This window comes from Eublepharis macularius, chromosome 3, assembly GCF_028583425.1.
Source record: "Eublepharis macularius isolate TG4126 chromosome 3, MPM_Emac_v1.0, whole genome shotgun sequence".
Taxonomy (NCBI): Eukaryota; Metazoa; Chordata; class Lepidosauria; order Squamata; family Eublepharidae; genus Eublepharis; species Eublepharis macularius.
The window spans coordinates 33591807-33610587 of NC_072792.1; positions in this window are offsets into that span (position 1 = coordinate 33591807).

An 18781-nucleotide genomic window follows, 5' to 3' on the forward strand; every position below is an offset into this window, starting at 1 on the left:
CGGAAAGTACCTTGAACTGATGGAAATGGCAGGTTGGTTTGAAATTTGAGATTTTGGGGACAGTCAAAAGCTGTTGTGAGTAGGTGGAAACCTAGCCATCTCCCACTGAGGGCCAAGCTACACATGACGAATGACACTTGAATGGCAAGTGTATTTCTCCCTGTTCACTTGCCCTCCACTCAATCCACTTGCCGTTCAAGTGTCATTCGTCATGTGTAGCTTGGCCCACAGGCTGCTGACAGAACCAGACCTTCACAAGTAAAATGCCATTGTATGCCTATTCACAATATCTTCTAGGCAATTGTTTGAATGTCTGAGAAACTCTGGGGAGGCTAGTGTAGAAAACTGAAGGAAGATGAAAAGCTTAAATAGGAATAGTAAAATCGTACTGCCCAAACCTTGAAGGCCCATGCTAGCTTGATCTCATCAGATCTTGGAAGCTCATTAGATCTCAGAAACTAAACAGGGTTGGCCTTGGTTAGTACTTTGATGGGAGACCACCATGGACATCCAGGATTGTAAAGCAGAGGCAGACAATAGCAAACCACCTCTGAAATGCCTTAAAAACACTACAGGATCACCATAAGTCCCCTGTGAATTAACAGTACTTTCTACCACCAAAACTTTCCTAGGGCTATAGCTTCATGAGCTGCCACTCTTCCCTCTGAAGACATCTGGAATTGGAATGGTGTATGTAACGTTTTGCATGTAAAAGTTTGTGTATTTTATTTCTGTGTTAATATGGGAGGGGGTGCCCTGACCTGGATAGCCCAGGCAAGCTCGTTCTTGTCAGATCTCAAAAACTAAGCAGGGTCGGCCTTGGGTTGATAATTGGATGGAGACCTCCCATGGAGACCAGGGTTGCAGAGGCAAACCACCTCTGTTAGTCTCTTTCTATGAAAAACTCACCAGGGGTCACCATAATTCAGCTATGACTTGATGGCACTATCCAGCACAAAGCGGGGTTTTTACTGCAGAACAAAATAAACCAACTCCACAACTGTAAAAATGCAAAGGGAGGGCAGATGTGCAAAAGAATTGTCCTTATCCAGACTGATAACAATGTTTGGTGATTGACTGCTAAGAAAAACAGGAGTAAGTTGATTGTGTGGAAAAGCCCTTACTTTCTAGCATCAGTTACCCTCACCTATAAAATAAAATGTTATGTCAACAACTTAGCTCACCTTTGGGGGGTATATCATATGTTTTGATAAGGGCTTGGCTTCCTCTTGAACATTTTAATACTTCTCTACTGAGGCAATACACATTGCCATCTTAATTACCATTAAGTACAGAGCCAAATTAGCTTACTTAACTTATGTGTTTGCTTCTTGCACTTGACGGGTCAGGGGCAGAGGAATAAAGCTAGGAAAGCAGGTATTGGGAGAGGGAGAAAAAGAGTCAATTGTTATTTTTTCTTACTAAGCATATGAGAGCAACTTTGAAATATTTGATATTTGATAATGATATCAGAAGGAAAGCAAGATAAAAAATGAGCTAAGCAAAAACTCACTTTTGGGAACAAGTGGAATCCATTTGGGAAAAGCTTTTTTTTTTAATTTTTATTGGATTAGAAATCACTGTAATATCCATTACAACCAATTTCCTTTAAATATTCCAGTTCTAACCCCCTCCCTTTCCCCCCCTTTTGTTGACTTCCAACAGTTTTCCAACCCTTTATCCATTTCCCCCCCTACTCATTTCAAACTTATTTTATTCTATTAAACATACACTTTCACTCTCTTCTAAGCTTCTCTATTATAACACAGTGCTATCTCTATTCCCTTTCCCACTTATCAACTAAATATTATTACATTCCTGTCATATATTCTTTAATAATAACAATCATTTGTCTAATTTTTGTATTCTATATTCTATCTTATTCATTCTTGTCTCGTCAATATGGGACAAACAATTTGTCCCTTATTCTACATAACTTTAAGTACTTCTATAAGCATTGTATACATTCACTATAAGTCAATCAATTTAACTTATACTCTGTATGTTGCTCTTTACTTCTTTCTGTCTTATATTCATTCTATTTTAGTTATATAATTTATATAATTTCTCCATTATACAATTATCTGCCAGAAATAAAATTAGTTAGTTTCTATCCTTATAATTCTTATAATAACACCTCTATTACTTAATACTATATATAGTAGTCAAATAAAATATTTGCTTAGAATTTCTCATTTAACTCTCCTCCCCTCGATAAAGTCACTTCCCTCTTCTTTTGTTATATTTCAGTAATTTTCAAACTGCCACAGTTCTCCTCCCACCTCCCATTTTTTCACCAAATACTGCTTCAACTTTTCCCAATCCATGTTGAACTGTCCTGGATCAAGGTCTCTCAGGGCCAAGCTACACATGACGAATGACACTTGAACAGCAAGTGTATTTCTCCCTGTTCACTTGCCCTCCACTCAATCCACTTGCCATTCAAGTGTCATTCGTCATGTGTAGCTTGGCCCTCAGTTTCCTTGTCATTTTGTCCATTTCCGCCATGTACAGCAATTTGTAAATCCAGTCCTCGATAGTTGGCACTTCTTGTACTTTCCACTTTTGCGCATACAAAAGTCTAGCCGCTGCAGTCATGTAAAATAACAATGTCCTGTATTGTGCTGGAATATCCTCCATTCCCAAGTTCAGTAGCAGGAGTTCTGGGTTCTTATTAACTTGAAATTGTAAAATCTCACTTATCACTCTTATTATTTCCCCCCAGTACTGCCTAGCTACCTCACAGGTCCACCACATGTGGTACAAAGATCCTTCATGCTTTTTACATTTCCAGCATTTGTTAGACATATTCAAATTCCCTAACGCAATTTTCTTTGGTGTCAAATACCAACGATAAATCATTTTGTAGACATTCTCTTTAATATTAGTACATGTCGTGATCTTCAATGTATTTTTCCACAAGTATTCCCACGCCTCCATTGTTATTTCTTTATTAAAGTTTATTGCCCACTTCACCATTTGCACTTTAACTGTCTCATCTTCTGTGTACCATTTTAACAACACTTTATAAGTCTTAGAGATTTCCTTTTTATCCTCTTGTAGAATTACCTCCTCTAATTCTGAATTCTCCATTCTTACCCCTCCTTTCACACAGTCCGAGTTATAAAGATCTCTAATCTGTCTATATTGAAACCAATCGTAACTTGGAGACAACTCATCTTGCGTCTTTATCCTTAGTTTAGAGAATTCTATTCGTGTTATCTCCTTATACGTTAAACACTGTTGTTCATTATCGACAGTTCTCGGATCTATTACTTCATAAGGAACCACCCAGGAGGGAATTCCTTCCTGTAGGTAATCTCTATACTTCTTCCAAATTGTGAAGAGGCTTCTCCGAATGTAATGGTGTAAAAACATAGAGTCTGCTTTTACTTTGTTGTACCACAGATATGCATGCCATCCAAATATTTTTTTATATCCCTCTAAGGTCAGTAATTTACGGTTTTTGAGCGTCATCCAGTCTTTCAACCACACCAAACAGATTGCATCATAGTAAAGTCTTAGATTGGGCAGTTGCATTCCACCTCTCTCTTTTGCGTCCTGTAATACTTTCATTTTCACTCGAGGCTTCTTGCCTGCCCAAACAAAGTCCGATATTTTCCTCTGCCATTTTTCAAACTGCTTAGAGTCCCGAATAATTGGTATTGTTTGTAACAAAAACATCACTCTTGGCAGCACGTTCATCTTAACTACTGCAATTCTTCCCAACCATGACAAATTCAATCTATTCCATTTAATCAAATCTTGCTCTATCTGAGTCCACAGTTTCTCATAATTATTCTTGAATAGATCTATATTCTTTGCAGTCAGTTCAATTCCCAAATATTTCACCTTACTTGTCACTTCACAATCTGTTATTTCCGTTAGTAACTGTTGTTTTTGTTTGGTCATATTTTTACATAATATCTTTGACTTCTTTTTGTTTACATAAAATCCTGCCAGATCTCCAAACTCCTTAATTTTCTCTATTACCTTTGGCATGTTCTCAATTGGATCTTCCACAATTAACATTATGTCATCCGCAAATGCTCTGACCTTGTAGGAAAAGTCTTTTATTTTTATTCCACGGATTGCATTGTCTTCTCGAATCTGTATCATCAATATTTCCAGGACCAAAATAAACAACAGTGGAGACAACGGGCAACCTTGTCTTGTACCTTTACCTATAGTCAGTTTCTTAGTCACCTCATCATTCACCACAATTGCTGCACTCTGGTCTCTCCATTTGGGAAAAGCTTGAATGTACTGGGTTGCTGTAAAATTAAAGGCAATGAGTGAACACTAAATGACGCCTCAGGGTGGCCCTCTATCTCCTTGCCTTCTATTTCCAGTCCTCTGTCTCTCAAAGGAGTACGTGGCACACGGTGCTTTTTTTCTAAAAAATGTTTAGGGGTACTCTCAGTTTGACTCAAGAAAATCACCATTTTATAGTTCAAATCAGAAAATATAAACACAGTCAATGGACAAAATTACCAAGAACATGCATTAACTCATATTACACAGCTCACAAAAACTTCTAGATTGGCATGAGGTTGTGTTCACTAACATCTTCCCGATGGGTATCAATATTTCCAACCAAGCCCCTCTATAGTGACACGTGCGCACAACCAAAGAGTTTCGGTATAGACAAACTCTTTGAGCAAAAAGTACACAAATTGGTCGCCACCCTCAGGGGTAGCAACACGACTGACCAGTCACCGTGCTAGATTCCAACTACCAGAGCTCCAAGTGGCTTAGAGAAGACTTATTTGTACTTGTCTGCACCCTAACGATCACCAATTATGACAGCGATCTCGGTGGCGTGTTCGATGCTTAGACGTTCCATTTTTTGTAAGATGAACAGCGCTCCTAGTGAGTTTAAATATAACTAAACATCTTTGTTGCAAACATACACTACATAAAACTTAACAAATCACATAAATATCCATAATACGTTTGGAGTTGGTTTAGCGGGAATTCCAACATTTTAAATTTTTTACTTTCTCCTGTTAGATTCACAAAATGTTTAAGGGTATGCGTACCCCTGTGTCCCCCCCAGGAAAAAAGCACTGGTGGCACATACATTTTGCTAGGGCTGAAAAAAACTACATTCTGAAACAAACTTTGCATTCAGATTCAAAGATGTGTGGGTTTGAGCTTATTTAATTTGGTATTTCACTGTATTCTGAAACAGGTTGAATGATTTTCATTAATGAAAGTTAATGCTTTCCAAATGTTTATATATATCCACATCTGTTATCTATATCTAAGTATTTCAACTTATAGAGATTTTTTTAATATGGGGAGCATTCCCCATCTACAGCCACGTATTCTGCCATATTTTTCCTTCATTCCAATGTATGCGTAAGTCCAGCCAATGTATTGCTTGTGATGTGTTTAAAGAAGAGTGACTATAAGAAGTAATTTCTTCAACTAAGGTATCCATTTCTACAATTAAAGTCCGAGGCACCAATTTGGAGTGTGCTTTTGCTAGCTTAGTTGCAGGCTCAGTTGTTTCCATTCTTAGCTTGAATTTTTCTGCTTCTGTTTTTTTGGATTGTTACTGACATTTTGGTACATTATGGTCCAGAATACAGGTGGCACGAAAACAACTTCAAGTTGGTTATCTTTATCCCCCGAACAAGATTATGTGTATTAAGCAAGGATGCCTCTGGTTATAATGCACGATTTTACTGTGCATATAAATTGTCGTATATTATTCATATATTCTAGTTTGACATACCTCATGTACTTGAATATAGTTACCTGAATTTTGGGTGGACCCAAATAGTGTAACAAAAAAGGCATTATGTGTACAATCCTACCCAAATGGAGCATTGTTCCATGTGAGTGCAATCCTATGCAGTTATTCCAGTAGGCTGAGAATGTAGTAACTCCACAGTCCTTTAGCAGCATTATACATCCTTCTAAGTCTATTGAAGTCAGTGGGCTTAGAAAGGTACATATAACATTTTTTACTGAAATGTCCTTGATATTTGATACTGACTGTGCTAATCTCACACTATGTAATTCTTCTTGAGTCTCAGTGAGAAAGGTGGATGATAGATGACATAAATAAATAAATAAATAAATAATAGGACTGCATTGCTACCTATTTTGCTCTTCCATTGCTGTTAAAAGAACAAAGTGTGTAACTCCGGCCAGATTGTGTCCTCTTATATAAGATCATCCAGAACCTCACATGCCAATTATGTGTCTGCCAATCTATACAGGAGGGAAGGTGACATGGTATAACCCAATCTCATCAGTCTCATCAGACCTCGAAAGCTAAGCAGGGACAGTATTTGGATGGGACCACCAAGGAAGACTGCAGAGGAAGACACTGGCAAACCTGGACTGTCTTTCTAGTCTGGGATTGGGAGGCCCTGTTCTGCAGTGGTTCCAGTCTTACCCAGAAGGTGGTGCTGGGGGAAGTGCTGCTCAGCCCTTTGGCCTGTGGCCTGTGGAGTCTCTCAGGATTCCAACCTGCCCCCCATGCTTTTTAACACCTGCACAAAACTGCTATATGGGCTGGGTTGTCCACAATATGCAGATTACACTCAGTTGTAGCTAGTGCTTCTGGATGATCCCAGGGAGGCTGTAGAAATTTTGAACCAGTGCTTGAAGGCAGTTTTGAAGTGGATGTGGGCTAATAAACTGAAGCTTAATCCCAACGAGATGGATGTGCTACTGGTGAGTGGAAGGTCTGACCCACGATTTAAGGTGTCACCTCTTCTGGATGCAATTGCATGCATCCAGAAGATGCATGTGAAGGAACAGGTCCACAGTTTGGGGGTGCTCTTGGATCTAGGCCTACTGCTGGATAAGTAGGTAGCAGCTGTGGCCAGGAGTACCTTTCAACAGCTTCATCTGGTTTGCCAGCTGCAGCCTTTCCTGGGCAGGAAAAATCTGGCCACTGTAGTACATAACTCTAGTTACATCTAGGTTAGATTGCTACATTGTGCTCTACATGGGGCTGCCCTAGAAGAGTGTTCAGACACTTCAATTGTTACAGAATGCTGCAATCAGGATTTTGACTGCAGTAGGTCGCAGGAAATATATTGCTGTGGTCTTGGTTAGTCTATGCTAGCTCCCAGTCTGCTTCTGGGAAAAATTCAAGGTGCTGGTACTGACATTTAACCATTCTTACAGACTGGGACCAACATACCTGATGGAACACCTACTCCCTTATGAACTTAATCATTAGAGTTGTTTGAGGAGGAGGGTTTTTTTCTGAAATTTTGTTTTTCAGATATAGTAATTAGTTCCTCTTATTCTCTTTTCCTTTTTCAAAAGAGGGAATCTCTTTGATTTATCATTAATTTATCTGAATTTTTTAAATCATGTGACAGAGCCAATTTCTTCACCTGTGGATTTCTGCCTATTGTTGTGCCACTGTAATATGATAGAAAAGGTGAAAAGCAGTCTGATGCAGCAAGAGATATTGAGACAAGTCCTGGCATGTGTTTAATTGTTTCTTTAATGGCTCATCTTGTTCTCAACTTTTCAGCTATGTTTATAGTATATAAACAAATAAATACATTACTTCTTAGATATCTTACTATATAATTGAGTAAGTGTATTTCAGACAACTCACTTTATACCCAGGTGCACCACCAGAGGGTGCTGCCATGGAGAGAAGCCTAGGCAAGGCAACATGTCCCTCCAGAAAATGAGCCATGGTGGGAAGCCCAGGCAAGGAGCAGGATGGGAGCAGGTGGCAATGACCACCTCCTGCCTTCACCCAGCTGATATTAGGAGTGGAGCAGGTGGCAATGCCCCGCCCCACCTTAACCCAGCTGGTATTAGGAGCAGAGCAGGAGGCAATGCCCATTCTGACCTTAAAACAGCTGGTATTAGGAGCGGAGAAGGTGGCAAGGCCCAGCTACCACCTTAACCCAGCTGGTATCAGGAGTGGAGCAGGTGGCAATGCTGACCCCGCCGCCTTAACCCAGCTGGGATTAGGAGCAGAGCAGGTGGCAATACACACACCCCTGCCTTAACCCAACTGATATTAGGAGAGGAGCAGGTGGCAATGCTTTCTCCCCACCTTAACCCATCTGGCATTAATGGCGGAGTAGGTGGCAATGTCCACCCCCGACATCACCCATTTGTGGTCAGGAGTGGAGCAGATGGCAATGTCCCCCTTGTGCCTTCACCTGGCTGGGATCAGGCGCAGAGCAGGAGGCAATGCCATTCTTCTCTTCACCCAGCTTGGATAAGGAGCAGAGAAGGTGGCAATGCCTGCCCTCTTCAACCTACCAGATTAAGCCACTGAGCAGGCAGAAATGTCCTCCCTGTGTTCACCCTGCCAGAGTCAGGAACCAAACATGCAGCAATGCCTGCCCCCCCTTCGCCCAGCTGAGATCAGGAGCAGAGCAGGTGGCAATGCCTGCACTCCCTTCACCCAGCTGAGATCAGGAGCATATCAGGTAGTAAAGCCCACTGCCCACCTTCACCTGTCAGGAATAGGTGTGGAGCAGGAAGTAATGCCTGTTCCTCCCTTCACCCAGTGGGGAGCAGGTGACAATGCCCACCCCCCTTCACTCAGCTGGGATCAGGCTTGGAGGAGGCAGCAATGCCTGCCCCCCTTCACCCAGCCATAGTCAGGCGCAGAACAGGAGGCAATGCCCCCCCTTTACCTGGCATGGAGGCATGGAGCAAGTAGCAAATCCCACCATCCCTTCACATGGACGAGATCAGGTAGATCAGGCATGGAGCAGATGACGATGCCCACCCCCTCCTTCACCAGCTGGAATATGTGACGGACAAGGAGCAAATGACTGCTTGCCTGCTTTCCCCTTTCTAGAGCCCACAATAGCCTTTGTTGCTAGTCTCATCATATTTAATTTGTTTTAATTTATTAGTCTCCTTAGTGGCCCAGTGGGGGCAGATGGGTGGGGTAAAAATCCTGTAAATAAAGAAGTAAAATAAATAAAGTTGATTTTTAAAGGCTTATTCCTCCATCTTTTCTTTGCATACCCTGAATCAGAATTTTATCAGCAGAAGACAAACCCAAGGATTTCTCAGTTCCTCTGGATCATTCTGACCTCTTTGGTAGTTGGTACATAGGGATATCTGTGAGTGTGCAATCATTAATCTGTGCAGAAAATTGGTCCTTGTGCACCAACAGTGGCAGATGCTGAAACGGATTCATTTCTTTGAATTGGAAGAATGAAGCCCCAAATAATAAACAGATCTGATTTCTGGCTTCCATCCAAGACAGACCTCTTTTCCATCTGCTAGAGAAAATTTCATCTGTTGAAGCTGAAAAACATCTCATTTCTTAAAATCTTGGAAAGGACAGAGTGGGATTTTTTCCCCTCAGCTACTAGGAAGCTCAAGAAAATTAATTACCGTCCACAACACCATAAGTATTGTGAGAGTAAAGCATTTGCTGTATCCCTTTATGTTACTTAGTAAGCATATCTGTATATCTCAAGAGGAGAAAAGGTCTATTAATGGCTACTAGTCATAATAACCTCCACAACTAGAGGCAGTAAATCTCAACTCCAGAGGTTGGAGGCAACCTCAGGTGAAGAATTTAGTTTCTGAGCCCTATTTCTTTGCTTTCCAGGGCAACTGGTTGGTCACTAAGTGAAAGAGGATGCTGTACTAGATGGATAGCTAGTTTGTTCCAGCTGGCTTCTTCTTGTGGTCTTATGTTATGACCCATGCAGTTGGGTACCCTTTGGAAGTATATCAAGGGCAAGAATACTACTGTCCAAGACACGTGTTAGAGGTGCCTGGATGTGGTTTGTTAAATTAGCTTTATATTTTTATGATGTTGTAATGTATATTTGATGTTGTAAGCCGCCCTGAGTCCATTCGCAGGGAGGGAGGGGATATACATCGAATAAAATAAAGAAATTTGAGAATGCTAGTTAAAAGACATTGCCAGGATTCAAACATATAATTTATTGAACTATAGCAACAGGTAATTGTAATATCATCAAGAGATCCTGCTGGATTCCATTAAATTTGCCCCAGCGTCCTTTTTCCAGCAATAGACAGCCAATGCCCCTGGGAAGCCATCCAACAGTGCCAGATGGTGACAGACCTATCTTTTTATTTATCTCCAAACAGTTTCTCAATTCATCAGCAATGCACAGGGTTGGAAATGCAAGTGGCTGATAGCTGGTTGGCTCTTGCTTTTTCTGGAGCTGCCACAGATAACACATCCTGATCTCCATTTTCAGTTCCTGGAGATGCAAAGTGGCCTCATGTGGCCATCTGCCTATTTATTCCTCTGTATGAATCAGACTTTGTTGTAGTGATTTCCACTGACAAACAAAGAAAGGAATGAAATGATGTGGTTGGTCTGTAACCCCACTGCCTCCAAATTTCCATGTTGACAGTGGGGAGCAGATGGTAATCCATAGGAAATAAATTGAGCATTAACCTCAGGCCAGTCATCGGTATTTCCCAGCAATGATGGATCTGTCAAATGAAGACTGACTGAAAGAAGCCAGAAGTGGCCACTGTTGCAAGAAACTTTATCAGTATGGCCATTATTGTGAAAATGTTGAAATTGTTGTCAGGAATTACCCAAAACACTTGGTGCAGAAAATTCAAATGCCCTCCATGGCCAGTATTTGTTTATTAAAATCTATTTATCCTTCCTTCCCTCTAGACTGCAGAGAGAACAGAGAACAACAATATCAAAACAAGATCAAAATAATTGATCAAGAAACTACAAAACTACAAAACTACACCAGTTTGGTGTAGTGGTAATGAGCGGCAGGACTCTAATTTGGAGAACCGGGTTTGATTCCTCACTCCTCCACTTGAAGCTGTGGGAGACCTTGGGTCAGTCACAGCTCTTCTAGAGCTCTCTCAGTCCCACCCACCTCACAGGGTGTTTTGTTGTGGGGATAATAATAACATACTTTGTGAACCGCTCTGAGCGGGTGCTAAGTCATCCTGAAGGGCGGTATATAAATCGAATGTTATTATTATTATTATATTATTATAGTGATAGTGATAGCTGTAGTAATCTGTAAAAACTGTCTTAAAATGTACATATGACAAACAAATCTATAAAACTAACAGTGATAACAAAACCATTATCAATATATAAACAAAGCCAAAAAGTGAAAGAGAACACAGATTCTGAGGCTGGAAGGTGGGTAGATTGTGGTGTAATGATTAGCGGTGTGGTATAATGGCTAGGAGTGGAGAAATTCATGTTCCAATGCCCTGTCTTCTGTGAAGCTTGATGGCCTTGTCCTGGGCCATTCACTCCCATTCAACCTAGCCAAACTCACAGGTTTGTTATCAAGATAAAATAGAGGAGGGGAGAACAAGGGATACTACCCCGAACTCCTTGTAGGAAAGGCAGCATAAAAATATGAGAGATCTTGCCTTTGGCACTTTGTAATGGAATCTTTAGGAGCAGTTCATGGTTTTTCTTCCCCCATCAGAGTGAATAGCTAAATGTAAACCCATTGACTACTCTTTAGGATGCCCTTCCAGTGGTGATGAAATTACTTTATCTGTAATACATTTGACCTCCACCATTGTCTGGAGAAGCACAGGGCTTTTTCCACTGCTGAAGTAAGGAACGTGATAGTAGCTAAGCATGTTTGTTTATTTATGTAGCTGTTTAAATTATGCTTTTCTCCCTTTTGTAAGCAAGTTACATTACACAATAAATTTTAAAAAAAGAGGAGGCAAAACCTTAGGGTCACCAACTCTGGGTTGGAAAATTCCTAGAGATTTGGTGGTGGAACCTGAGGGTGTAGACAGGGGAGGAACCTCGGCAGGGTATAATGCCACAGAGACTACCCTCCAAAGCAGCCATTTTCTCCTGATCTCTGTAGTCTGTACATCAGTTGTAATTCTGAGGGCCAAGCTACACATGACGAATGACACTTGAATGGCAAGTGGACTGAGTGGAGGGCAAGTGAACAGGGAGAAATACACTTGCCATTCAAGTGTCATTTGTCATGTGTAGCTTGGCCCTGAGAGTCCTTCAGGCCCCACCTGGAGGTTGGATCCTCTAGTCAGATTTCCCACCCATTATGGTTGCCAACCTCTCCTGAATTACAACTGATCTTGTAAGATTAGTTCCCCTGGAGAAAGTGGCAGCTTTGGAGGGTGGACTGTGAAGTATTATACCCTGCTCAGGTCCCTCCTCTCCCCAAAACCCACCCTTTCCAGGCTCCACCCTGATGAAAAGAGCCCTTGGGCTCATACCTCTGGGAATGCTCAGGTCTTAATTCCTGTGAGAAGAAACTCAGCCAGAACTTTTCATCAGCTTCTAGCCAGCTCGCAGACTCTTCCCCAGTTCCTCCACTGCCATTAGTCAGTGGTAGGCCTCAGGAAACTGCATCCCCAGTCCATGTATTTCGTCCCACCCTTTATCTGCTTAACATTGCCTATCTCTTGGTCAGACATCAGATTTCATACATAAGCTACACATGTAATTTTTAAGTTTTCAAAAATGCTTAAAGAGTTCTGCTTGAACTAGCAGTTAGTTAATCATGCAACCATGTGTAATAATTTCCCAGTAGCAAAGACATGCAAATGAAACAAATTAAGGTAATAAATCAAAGCAATAACACTTAGCTTTTAAAAATTCCTTTGGGTATATATTCTCAGTCGTTTCAAATGACTGTGTCCAATGGATGGCTTTTATGCCAAGCACCTTAATTCATTCATTTTTTTAAAAAAAATCTGCTTTTCTATTCTCAAGTGAAATCAAAGTGGAGAATTTCCTGCCAATGTGTGCAACAAATCAAAAGTCATAGGATCTTTGACCTTTACTCTGAATTCTGCAGAAAATGTCATATCTAGGAATGTGTATTTTGATATTTATCAAAAACCGGAATTGAAAAATCTGTATTTCTTACTACAGTTAATGGGACTGATTCAGTGCCGCATTTCCATGGGCATAGGGACTTCCATTGATGGAGTGCAACTTTTATAGTTTACTCCTCCTGTGGCAGCCCATTTTGAGCTGTTGTGGAATGGGGGAGCTGTGAAAATCATGCTGTCCAGGCACATCCTTGTGCCAACAAAAACAAGGCATTGAATTATCTCCAATTTAAACTGAAAAGGTTAGAAAATCAATAGTATTCAGAAGTCTTCAGCTCTGTCCCTTATTGTGGTACCTTGCTGTCTGCTTTAAAGTTCAGGAAGGTCAGAGGAAAGGAAGAGAATGGAGAAAATGATTCAGTAAATATATAACTGGTATGACTGTTTTCAGTCAGCAGCTGAATTATTCACAGGTTTGACCCTGAAGAATTGTGTTGGTAGAGTCAACTTCCAAAGTGTTTACAGCAAAAAAATTGCTAGCTCATTAGTTTGGTGACGGCTTTGATTCAACATAAGTAAAAGCTCCTCTTTGTTCAAGCAATTCCCCAGTGGTGTGCCTGCAGGCCACATCATGGTATATAAATAGGGCTGAATGATATACTTGCTCCCCTCCTGATAGCACACAGCACTGATGTGAAGTAGACAGAAAGAAATGATGTCTTGCTGGCAGCCCTGGCACACAGGATAGAGGTAAGTGCCATACTTGCTTTCCATCACCACATGGTCTGCATTCTCCTCCCCTTAATGCGCCTTCCCCTCAATGAGTGACACACCAAGAGATTGCAGCATCCTAGCACATACACATGCCCATATTGTGAGCTATTGGGATCTGAATATACCAACAAACAAGCATCTGAGCACTTTGCCATATGTTAAATCACAGAATCACAGAGTCGAAAGGGGCCATACAGACCTTCTAGTCCCACCCCCTGCTCAATGCAGGATGAACCTAAAGCATCTATTACAAATATTTATCCAGCCTTTTCTTAAAAACTTCCAGTGGCTGCCAGATACACTGCCTTAGTGTGTACCCTCAAATCAGTCAGTGCAATATGTCCAGAAATAATATCTATAATAACAACAACAACAACATTTGATTTATATACTGTCCTTCAGGACAACTTAATATCCACTCAGAGCAGTTTTCAAAGTATGTCATTATTATCCCCCACAACAAAACACTCTGTGAGGTGGGTGGGCCTGAGAGAGCTCCAGAGAGCCATGACTAGCCCAAGGTCACCCAGCTGGCTTCAAATGAAGGAGTAGGGAATCAAACTCGGCTCTCCAGATTAGAGTCCCATGCTCTTAACCACTACACCAAACTGGCTCTCAATATTCCTATTTGTTTGTTTGCCTGAAGGCATGTCTGGGGATGCTGATTTGTACATGAGGCCATCAATTATCCCCCATACTGATTTTCTAACTTTTACCATCTGAGTGGCTATAGCAACTATTTGTTCTGTTATGGGCTTCAGCCTCACATAGAGAAACTCGTCTATGTTTCTTTTAATATTACTGCTGCCGTGTGTCCAGCTTTTCTTGTTCAGACCTTAAGAACTTCCTTGTTCCCCTCTGCTTCTGTGAGAAGAAGTCAGTAGGTGTGGGCATGCAGGTAATGGAAGGAGAGCTAAGCAGGCTGGAAGGAGGCTTCCCATGAATGGTTGTAGCACCTGCGAGAACAAAGAGTTGCTACAAACATCAGGAGGCTTCTCATCAAATAGAGGTATGTTGACGAGATTTTGCACAAACTGTCTCTTGAGAGCCAGTTCACATAAAACAGTGGACGTTATTTTATCAAGGGAACTGCTCTTTCAAACCTACAAATACTTGAAGAAGAAATGTTTTTTTTTTTTTTTGAAAAATTTTTTATTGGGTTAGAACATTTTTATTTTTACATTACAGTCAATTTTCCCCTAATTTTTCGTTTCTAACCCCCTCCCTTTCCCCCCCCTTTTGTTGACTTCCAACAGCTTTCCCCCCCTCTGTCCCTTTTCCCTTACTTCTATTAAATTCCTCTGTCTAAAACAGATATACATTCTCCATTATATTAAGCAGTACATCTTTAACTCCTTTACTTATTATACACCCAAACTATACGTCTTTAGATAAACAATTTATCCCATTTTCCAGTTTTGAATATTTCTATATAAACCTATATATCATAAACCATAAAAATTTCCCACATTTAAATCAAACAATTTGATTTGTTCTCTATATATTACTCATTTCAACTTTTTATGGTAATTCTATATAACTCCTCGCATAATCAATCAATTTAACTCTTCTGTACATTCAGTTTGGTGCATATAAATCTTATCAAAGAAAGAAAATATTGTTATTTACTCAATCCTCATGTTTAAACCTTATCATTAATTATTCTCTATCAATGTTCTATCAGTTAACCTATACATATCTATATATATCTCAATCAATTAATCTAACTGCTTATAAATTCACATTTCTCCTCCTCCCCCGGTAAAGTCACCCCTCTCTTTTATACTTTTATTATACTTCAGTAGTTCTCAAACTGCCACAGTTTTCCTCCCACCTCCCATTTCTTCTCCAGATATTGTTTCAGCTTCTCCCAGTCTGTGTTAAACTGCCCTGAGTCCAGATCTCTCAGTTTTCTTGTCATCTTGTCCATTTCAGCCATATACAGCAATTTGTAGATCCAATCTTCAATAGTTGGCACTTCTTGTACTTTCCATTTCTGCGCATACAAAAGTCTAGCTGCTGCAGTCATATAAAAAATCAACGTCCTATGATGGGCTGGAATTCCCTCCATTCCCAAGTTTAGCAGCAGGAGTTCTGGGTTCTTATTTATTTGAAACTGTAAAATTTCACTCATTTCTCTTATTATTTCCCCCCAGAACTGCCTAGCTACCTCACACGACCACCACATATGATAGAGGGAGCCCTCATGTTTCTTACATTTCCAGCATTTATTAGAAGTATTCAAGTTCCCTAGCGCAATCTTCTTTGGTGTCATGTACCAACGATAGATCATTTTGAAAATGTTCTCTTTAATATTAATGCATGTCGTTGTCTTCATTGTAGTTTTCCACAAGTATTCCCATGCCTCCATTGTTATTTCTTTATTGAAATTTATAGCCCATTTCACCATCTGTGTTTTAACTATCTCATCCTCAGTATACCATTTCAACAGTACTTGGTATACCTTGGATATTCTTTTCTTGTCTTCTTTAAGAAGGGTCTGCTCTAGTTCCGAGTTCTCTGTTCGTATGCCCCCTTTTGCAAAGTCCGAGTTGTATAAGTCTCTAATCTGTCTATACTGGAACCAATCATAGTTAGGTGATAGTTCCTCTTGCGTCTTTATTCTAAGTTTAGATACTTCAATCTTAGTTATTTCTTTGTACGTTAAACATTGTTGTTCATTATCCACAGCTCTCGGATCTATCACCTCATATGGAACCACCCACAAGGGGGTTCCTTCTTGTAGGTAAGTTCTGTACTTCTTCCAGATTGTATATAGACTTCTCCTTACAAAATGATGCAGGAACATCGAGTTGACCTTTACTTTGTCATGCCATAGGTATGCGTGCCATCCAAAAAATTTTTTATATCCCTCTAGGGCTAATAGTTTCTTATTCTTTAATGTCATCCACTCTTTTAGCCAAACTAGGCAGATTGCATCATGGTAAAGTCTCAGATTGGGCAGTTGCATTCCGCCTCTCTCCTTTGCATCTTGTAGAACTTTTACTTTCACTCGAGGCTTCTTGCCTGCCCAAACAAAATCTGATATTTTCCTCTGCCATTTTTCAAATTGTTTAGAGTCTCTGATGATTGGTATTGTCTGTAACAAAAACATTACTCTTGGTAACACATTCATCTTAACTGCTGCAATCCTGCCCAACCATGACAAATTCAGTCTATTCCATTTGATCAAGTCTCTCTCTATCTGAGTCCATAATTTTTCATAATTATTCTTGAACAAATCTATATTTTTTGCAGTCAGCTCAACTCCCAAATATTTCACCTTACTAGTTACTTCACAGTCCGTTGTTTCCATTAACAATTGTTGTTTCTGCTTAGTCATGTTTTTACATAGTATCTTTGACTTCTTTTTATTAATGAAGAAACCTGCCAAGTCACCAAACTCCTTGATCTTATCTATCACTTTTGGCATGTTCTCCAATGGATCTTCTACAATTAACATTATGTCATCTGCAAATGCTCTAACCTTGTATGAATAGTCCTTTATTTTTATTCCTCGTATTTCCTCGTCTTGTCGTATTTGTATCATCAGAATCTCCAATACTAATATGAACAACAATGGAGATAACGGGCAACCTTGTCTTGTTCCTTTACTAATCGTCAATTTCTTGGTCAGTTCATCATTCACTACAATTGCTGCAGTCTGGTCCCTATATATTTCTTTAATTGCTCTGATGAATCTTTCTCCCAATTGTAGCTTTTCCATAGTGGCAAACAAAAAATCCCAGTTTAAATTGTCAAACGCTTTTTCAGCGTCTACAAAGAAGAAACCAACCTCTTTATCGCAACGCTTGTCATAGTATTCAATAGCATTGATCACTGTCCTTAAATTGTCTCTTATTTGTCTGTCCGGCAAAAAACCTGCTTGTTCTTCCTCTATAACTTCCGAGAGCCACCCCTTCAGTCTCTCCGCCAATATCTTTGCAAAAATTTTATAATCATTGTTAAGTAATGATATAGGCCTGTAATTTTTCACGCTAGTCAGATCTTGGCCCTCTTTTGGGATCAATGATATATTCGCTTCGCTCCAAGTGTCTGGAATTCTTTGATCCCTAAAAACTCCGTTCATCACCTCTTTTAGGAATGGTGCCAGTTCGTTGGCCATTGTCTTATAAAATTTAGCCGTAAGTCCATCTGGCCCTGGCGCCTTTCCTAGATTTGCGGATTGTATTGCCATATTTATTTCCTCGTCAGTTACTTCACTATTCAACTTATTTCTCCAAGCTTCCAAGATCTCTGGAAGTTTGGTTTTCTCCAAATATGATGCTATTGATTCTTTGTTTACTTCTTTTTTATTATACAGCTTAGCGTAAAATTTATAAAAGGCTCTGCTAATGGTAGTCTGCTCCAAATACGTTTTGTTTTCTTCACAAATTTTATTTATTATTTTCTTTTCCCTTTTCTGCTTTAATTGCCATGCCAAATATTTCCCAGGTTTATTAGCACCCTCAAAAGCTTTTTGATTCAGTCTTTTAAGGTTCCACTCCAATTCTTTATTACTCATTGCTGTTAACTGTTCTTGAAGAATTTTGATTTCCTGATGTATTTTCTTTTTCCCTGGTCTCTTTTTTAACTGTACTTCTTTGGCCTTTATTTTCTCCTCAATCTCTTGTCTTTTCTCCTCTTTCTTTTTCCTTGCTCTACCATTTAAGTCCATTAGTATGCCCCTTACAACCGCCTTATACGCGTCCCAAACTTTACTAGTTGGTACTTCTTTATTCACGTTGTATTGTATAAAAAACTTAGTCTCTCTTCTCAATGTTTCCATATTCTCACTTTCCTGTAACAAGTCCTCATTTATTCTCCAGGCTTTCCTTTTTCTCCTTTTTCCAAATTTCCACATAATTGGGTTGTGATCTGAGCCTACCATCGGCATTATTTCTACCTCCTTAGTCCATAACGCTAAGTCCTTTGAGGCCCAGATCATATCAATTCTTGATAATGTAAGATGCCTTGCAGAATAAAAAGTAAACTGTCTGGTTTTAGGATATTCTCTCCTCCATACGTCTTCGAGAGTCTCTTGTTGAATCAAGTCAAAAAAAAGCTTTGGCAATAGTCCTCTTTTCTTTTGTGCTTTTGTAGTCTTTTTGTCTAGTTCCAAATCTGTCACTCCATTGAAATCTCCAGCAAGAATTATCTGGTCATATACAAGATCGTCTAGGTGCTTCCTTAAGTCCTCAAAGAAGCTTTCCTTTGCACCGTTAGGTGCATAAAGTCCGACTACCAA